General features: G+C 47.9%; 1 pseudogene; it reads left to right on the top strand.

The window, feature by feature from the left end:
* The first annotated feature begins 4111 nt into the window (after positions 1–4111).
* LOC109781476 (glycosyltransferase-like KOBITO 1) lies at positions 4112–7287 on the top strand (annotated as a pseudogene).
* The last annotated feature ends 897 nt before the right edge of the window (positions 7288–8184 follow it).

The raw sequence follows: 8184 nt of genomic DNA, 5'->3' as shown, positions 1-8184 counted from the left end.
TGTCTCCGACGCCGGCACGGGAGCTTAATGCACCCGGGTGTACGCCGGCCGGCACCTCTGCAGCAAGCGGCCCCTCCGTCAACTGCACGCCCGCCGTTGGCGGTGCCTCGACATTAGCCGAGCTCGACGCCATCATCACGGTAACTAATTAAGCCTCTCTTGGCCGAGGACTTCATCTCCTTGCCTTTGACTGGGCATCCCTAACGCCCTACATGTTTTCGCAGGGCGCCGCCGACGTTCCGTGCACTCTCCTGCACTTCGTGAACAACGAGTTGGTCGATGTCGCCAAGGGCAAAATCGTTCAACCGGGCAACCCCTTGTTCCACGGTACCCAGATGCCACCCAACTTGTTTAGGGTTCAACTGGTTCGGGTGCTGCCAGGCTGCGACGAGGTGTTACCTCCGATTCGACCCATCGGGGCCGACGATGATGACGTGATGAACCTCAGCGCCTGCCTGAGCTGGCCCCTGTTTTGGCCGAAGAGCCAGATTCGTTTGGGGGCGGGGGACACCACCCCAAAGACAACACCGCCAGTCGTGCCGGCGCCAAGTCGGCCCCATGGCAAGACCGCCGCAATGGTGCCGGACATCCCTATGCCACTGGATCCAAACATACATATGGCACAGGATCAGAACGACGATGACGACGATACATTTGCCAACGTCGATCAGTACTTTGCCGATCATGGGGACGGTGGCGACTTTATGGGGCCTCCTTCTCAAGAACCCAACCCAACAAAAGACGTGTGCGATCTAGCTGGTACCGCGGAGAAGCCAAGTTGCAACACGCGTCCTCTGCAGTTCAGCTCTCAGGAGACGCCTCCAGCTGCCGACTTCACCGAGCCTCAGATAGGCGAGGTGCCAAATATGATCAGCCCCAACACACTCAAGAAGGCGGTCTGTGAGCAGAACTCGGTCCCATTACAGGAGATCAAGAAGAAGGCACCGAGTACGATCCATGCTCAGGACGGGCCACCTTCAACTGCGGATATCTCGAGGAGGGTGCATGTGGCGGGTAGGCCGATGCTACCGAGAAATATGCTCGATGCTGCAACCGGTGCTATGCGGAGTCTGCATGACAGTGTTCTTTCTTTGGAGAAGCGGCGTCTCCGAGAGAAGGATGTGGCATACCCGGTTTTCGCGGCCAAGGTGCCAGAGGGCAAGGGCTTTGTGGATAACTCCATCGGGGGTACGATCGTCCTGCGGTTTGATGACATCCACGCTATGTTGAACCTTCATCCGCTGCACTACACCTTCGTTCGGCTATTTTCGCTGAGTATGGAGATGCGGATCATTCGCGACAAGACCCCGGACATCGTGATAGTCGACCCCTTCTACATGCGTGCCAAGATCTTGGGCAGCGCTGGGGACCGGCAAGTCGCGAGTTCTTACCTCGAAGGCGTCATTCTGGCAAACCAAGATAAGGACAACTTCCTCGTGCCTTACTTTCCCGAGTAAGTCCTCCCCTCAACCGCCCCGTAACATATGAATTCTTAGATTTCGATCGTTTTTCTTTTAACATTCCGTGTTTTCTGCAGTGACACACATTGCACGCTCATCCTCCTAAGCCCCAAATATTCCATGGCCACGTATTTTGACCCGGACCGTCAGTCGAACGTAGACTACACAAATGTCAAGAAGGTTCTCGATGATGTTCTCCCCGGCTACGTCAAATCTGGAGGCACCTTCACCAGGCCTATTCGTAAGTACGGCAAGCACGTGTTCTCCCACAATACGACGTTCTGCTGCGTCAAGCAGCCGCCTGGCGGTCAGAAGGATGCCTACTACGCCATCCATCACATGCGGGCGATCGTGCGGGACCATAATCACCTTCTCCTACCAAATAATCTCAAAGATTGGGCCGCAAGCTTGGGGGCAATCCAGGACGCGGACATCAGACAAGAATTCTTTCGCATCCAGTCGGAGTTTGCGGAAATCATCCATCAAGATGTCCTTCGTACCTCGGGGCAGTTTTACCTCAGAAATCAACCGTCCAACAGTGACATCGACACAATCCTACAAATGCAGGCTGACAACGCCCGTTGTTTCATGACTCCCACGATAGACGACGGCTTCATCCACGCTCCGGTCCCTTGAGTCGAGTCGAAAGCAGTGATGCTGTGTCTAGTTCTGAAACATCGATTGGCTCATGTTGTAATTAAACTTTAATGAACTTGTAGTATGTCTCTTTGGTTTCGAGAGTCGTTCAACTTAGATGTAATCGATGCTATTAATGTCTTGCTTTTCTCTTCCGATCATTCTGTTGCATACTTATATATTGCTTATGTATTGTCTGTGAATTGGTACTAACGTTTCGTTTGGCTACTGCATAGCTATGCCGTGGTATGTCGTGTACAAGGGTAAGGTTCCCGAAGTCTACGACGACTGGGAGGAGTGTCGGAGACAGGTTCACCGATTCAGCGGTAACAGTTACAAAGGGTACGCCACTAGGGCCGAGGCCGAATCTAGATACGACCGCTATCTAGCGGGAGAGGGGAGGGAGCGTTGGAGGAACCGGATGAAGACGAGTTTCATCGTGATGATGCTCATCGTGATGACCGCAGCTCTTTTCTATGTGATGGTAGTTTAGATGATCGATATCGACTTGTAGTGTGAAGACAAACTCGCGGTCTCGAGACTTGTAATATAATGTTCTATCTTTGTTCGGTCTTTTCAATTCGGAGACTAATATGATGAATTATATTCAGAGACTAAAATGATGAATTGTATAATCTTCTATTGTATTCGATGAATCTGTTGTTGATGTGTGCTGTCTATATTTTGTCCAATTATACATTTTGTAACCTGTGCAAAAAACAGAAAATAAAAAAATAAAAAAAACCTAATATTCATACTAATGGCGCATCACATCATAGTGCGCCATTAGTATGCCAGAGCATACTAATGGCGCATCACTAAACAGTGCGCCATTAGTATGCCGAAGTTACTAATGGCGCATCCCGTTGCTGTGCGCCATTAGTATGCCAAAGCACCTGGGTATAGATGGCACCCTGGGAGGCATACTAATGGCGCACTGTTGTATATACTAATGGCGCATCTGGGGTGCGCCATTAGTATACCAGATACTAATGGCGCACCAGTGGTGCGCCATTAGTAAAATATACTAATGGCGTGCTACTAATGCGCCATTAATGGCCAAATTAGGTGCGCCATTAGTAGGCCTTTTCCTAGTAGTGGCTACTTATACCCGGGACTCGCCGGGCACGTACCCACGTCCCAATCCACAACGCCGAGCGCCCGATCCGGCCCGCGCCGTCCACGCCCGCGACATGCACGTACATGTCCGGGTCGTGCGCGCCCGCCCGGGATAGACTCCAACGCTTCCCCCTCACTCGCCAACAGACTGGCTACTCACACACACACGCACGCGGTGCTGACTCGCACGGACTTGCCCGTGTAGCACCTCTACGCACACACGCACGCGGTGCTGACTCGCACGGACTTGCCCGTGTAGCACCTCTACGCCCGCCACGCACGCCCGCCACGCTCCCGATCCGTCCCGCGCGCGCACACACGCACGCCCGACGCGATCGCCGTGGCTTATGCCCAACAGCCGGATAGATCTAGACTTACACCCACTAAACAACAGATCATTTTCATTAACCCCTGCATGTACGTGTGTCGATTATACATTGGTGTTTTTGTTTACTGAACCTTTTCGGCTGCAGGTTGATCCACTTGTTTCATCTATCACTATTTAACCAGAAGTAGGTATAAAATCTCATGTTAGAATTTTTTTGTGTGTGTGGGAAAAACTTCCTATCTATTCATTATTTGTCAAGGCAATACAAAGAACACTAGAAGTAATAATTATATCCAGATCAGGTGGTGACCACCTAGCAACAGACCATTTTCGTAAATAACTTCCGAATAGCAATAATTACAGTTGTACGTGTGGCAAACCGTAAACAAGAGAAAAATCACGCATGCAATAACAGCCCTGATCTCTACTCCTAATGGACGAATTGGTTGAATAGTCCCCCCACTTTCGTCCGGTTTTTTTTTGACTGGTTTTTTTTCAACCGGTTTGTTTCCATCAAATTACCCCCACCCCCACGCGGTTGTGCTCTTCTCTGGCGTCGCCCTCGGCCCGATCTCCGGTCGCTGTCCACCACCGCGTCTGCGGCGGCGGCGCGGCGTGGCGCCACCTGCTGCTCCTCCTCACCGCCCAACCGCTCGCGCTCGCCCTCCTCGCGTTCGCGCTAAAGTGGCGCGGCGGCGGCGTGGACGACGCCGGCTCCCGCTGGCCCGCTCGCCTGGCCGTGCCGGCCCCGTCGAGGCTGCACTCCCTCCACTCCTCCGCCGCCTCCTGCGTCGAGGTGCTCGCCGCCCCCGCCTTCCCCTACCTCCGCGGCTGGTCCTTCCACTTCGACGCGCCGGACACCCACCACCCCAAGGTACTACCTTTCCAATCTCACCTCCACCCTCTTCCTCGCCGGCCGCCGGCCGATGTGACCGACCTGCTGATCTTTTGCTTGCTTGCCAGGTGTGCGTGCAAACGAGCACCTCCGCAGGCCTGGACCAGATCCTGCGGTGGCTCTTCTACCGCAAGGTCATCGGCGTCGCGCACTTTTTGCTCTTTGTCGAGGGCAAGGCCGCCAAGCCCAGTGTCGCCGGGGTCCTCGAGTCCATCCCCGTGCATTCCTCGCTTGAGATTTCCAAGAATCCAGTAGTACCAATTTCACTCAGCTTGTTCTCAATCTCTGACTTTGTTTCTCTTCTTCTTCTTTAGGGGGTGAAGGTGGGGTACAAGACCAAGGAGCTTGAGGAGCAGCAGGCCAGGTGGTCCGAAACAATCTTCGCCGCCCGCGTGCCTCGTCGGGCTATACACAAATTCATTTTGATGCCCATTCTGATGATGTATATGTTTCACCTGCAGCTGAATCTGGAATGAAACCTGGCTCGCAGGATTCTTCTACAAGCCTTGCAACCACGAACTGTTTGTGAAGCAATCACTCAACATGGAGATGGCCATTGTGATGGCCCGGGTATGTATGTTTGTTTTCGGCTTATCACCAGCAATTATTAATAGTGTTCATTTAGTGTATTGTATTTATCATAAACAAAAGGCATTTTTCTTCATGGTAGGAATCTGGCATGGATTGGATAATAATCCATCTAGGCACCAATGAGTTGCTATATCCCGGTGGAGCTCCCGAGTATTCCATCAGACGCCTGCTAGCTGACGTCCCCGATGATGTTGACATGGTTATTTTTCCTAACTATGTAAGTATATGCCTGCTGGACTTCTTATGCAACAAGTCATCGCTGACAACAGATTAAGTAACTTTGATGAATTTTGACATTATTTGCTGCTTGTTAAATTTAATTAAGAGCGCCGAACCTAGGTGTGTGCAGCCTTGCTTTTGTCTCTACTCCTAATGGAGCAATTGGTAGGATTGCTTACACGGCTAGGGTTTTTTTTGTCCCACCACTTTCGTCCAGTTTTTTTCATCCCGTCTCCCACCACCACCTGCATTTTATTCTCTTTACAAAATATTACAGAAGAAAAAAAACCGTGCCGCCACTCCTCCCTCGATTTCTGTCTAGGGTTTCTTGCCTCCGCCTCCGCCATCGCGGAAGCCCAGGGCTCACCGCCGCCTCTGCCGATCCCTAGGGACGCCGCCTCCGTGGATGAAGTGGTTCCATTCGCTTGGTACACAAGAGGAACCCATCTGTGGCCACACCACCCCTGACATGTTGATGTTCATGGAGTATTCATATGATCCACAAGGACAGGAAATCTAGCAAGTAATGTTCTAATCAGTTGGGTTATCCCCTTTTGAAAAAAAATCTTAATTAGTTTATTGGTTGATTTGATGCATTAGGTTATTTCTAATTATGTTCGAATTTCATCAGATTTGTACTTAAGTTTGTTTCTCTCATTGAATAAATTGATTGCCGATCCTACAGGCTGGGTGAGAAGGAAACAAGGGTCACGGTGAACTATTGCTAGCTTGAGGAGATGCTCACATGAAGACATGGTTGCCGGAGGTTGCATACAACTAAAGTGAGCTTCTCTTCGAAAAATCTCTTAATTGTTTCACTTACCTTCTTTTTACTGTCAGCAGTTTCTACCTTTTCAAGTTGATTGTTGGTGTATGAGCCAAGACTGAAGATATACAAGCTTATGGTTAGTATTATCCCTTTTTCATATATTTTGGTTATTGTTTTAGTTAGCTAGACGGATGTGCTGCAGTTAAACAATCGAATGACTTCTATACTTATATCATTGTTTGGTTTATGTAATTGTTTGCACAAATATCTTGACTCGCTAAAAGTTCATGCAAATTTCTTACTGAAACAAGCACTGAAAATGACAAGCGTGCAATGCATTTATTCTGGACCTACGGCGTGGCTGAATGTAAACAAGTGGGCTATATTGGACTTCACTAAATGTTTCGGAATTTACTACTTCCATATTTGTGTTATTGTGAGCTGAGATGCCCAAAGACAGTATGTTTCTGAATCTTTAATTATGTGTGGTCTATGATTCTCATGTACGCTGACATGTGGGTTCCAAAATTAATGATCACCTCTTTGTTGAGGTAAAACTGATAAGAGCTGAATATGTAAACAAGTGGGCTATATTGGACTCCACTAAATGTTTCAGAATTTACTACTTCTGTATTTGTGTTATATATTATGAGCTGAGACGCCCAAAGCCTATATGTTTCTGAATCTTTAATCATGTGTAGTCTATGATTCTCATGCACGCTCTTCCATTGTCGGCATCCATCTTGCTCTCTGGTGGTGGAAGCAGCAACGAGGCGCTCGCGGTTGTGTGGTGAGTGCACTTCACCTTCATGTGCAAGGGTGGTTCATCCACCCGCCTCCATCTATGAATGAAGTGCCTCAAGAAAAACTAGGAGGTACAATCAGCCCCAACTTATTTTATTCTTTTTTGCAGGAAATTAGGCCCCAACTTGTGAATGATGCTCATTATTGGAGAAGAATATACTTTCTCTTTTCAGTTTTTTACAATGCTTGGAATTTATAGTTGGTACCTTCTACCTGTAGGTTGAGAAGCTGATAGGTAGAATAGTGAAATGGTTGAAGCCCGGTGGCCATATTTTCATTAAGTAATCGTGTTTCCACCAATTTGGAGGTTCCAAGAAGAAAGTAAAGCCTACACACTACCAAGAGCCAAGCTTTTATAGCAAGGTTATTAGTCCAACTCTTCACTATTTTTCTCTTTGTACTTCTATTTTGTACTAAGAGTGAAAGTTGTCTGTCTTGCCACTACTTTGTACCATCTGTAGGGCTATTACTTTAACCGAAACCAGATTTACTGCTTGTGGCACTGTATCCTTTAGTTCGATGCACCTAGATACTCTTGCATAGAATCTTGTGTCCAAATCATTTATATGTTGGCTATGCAAGAAGGTCGGGCGGCCAATATAAGACAAAGGCCTATAGAGATTCTTGGAAAATGTGCAGTGCAAATTCAATTACACAAACCACAAGTGTCCTCCTGCTCAATAATAATAATTAATAAGTATCCAATCTGTAATAATACCATTAAAATCAGAATCGGAGCATTTAGCCTTGAACACTACTTGGGAATATGTATGTTCTTCCTTATACAATGCAATTAATTTCACCATATGGCTTGATAACTAGACCATTTTACCATTAATCTTGACCTCCTTTCTATTGTTGTAATGGCCTTCAGATTATCTTATTAGCATGGTATTGTTTTTACCAACCAATGCGGATAGGTGGGCTGTTGAACTTTAGACTGCAACACAGCCGCACAGGATGAACCGGTCAAGAGTTTACACCATGTCTTGCAAGGCCTGTCTAATGACTTATTTGTGTCGTAAGAGAAAATATCATTTGTGACTAGCATCGATGGACCTTCTTAATATATCAAACAACCACATGTTGTTTCTCAAGCTTTATGCCGACGGAACCTTGTAAGCTTTAGTGCACATGATATTTTTGTGAAGCTTCCTTATTATATCCATTTGAAATGTATGTTAGGAAACAAACACATTGTTAGTGGGACATGACATGGCATACATTGAATTAAATGGGCAGGGAGAAGGTAGTGCCAAGATGAGGGCTCTAGCGTGTGACTTGTAGGCTTCACCTGTGGATGTTTTGGAATGACAATGACGCAGCTTTTAATCATTATCCTGTTTGTTAAAGATGCAGATTG

Source organism: Aegilops tauschii, chromosome 1 (genome assembly GCF_002575655.3).
Source record: "Aegilops tauschii subsp. strangulata cultivar AL8/78 chromosome 1, Aet v6.0, whole genome shotgun sequence".
Taxonomy (NCBI): Eukaryota; Viridiplantae; Streptophyta; class Magnoliopsida; order Poales; family Poaceae; genus Aegilops; species Aegilops tauschii.
Note: the sequence above shows the minus strand (reverse complement) of the source record. Positions and strands in the feature narration are given on the sequence as shown.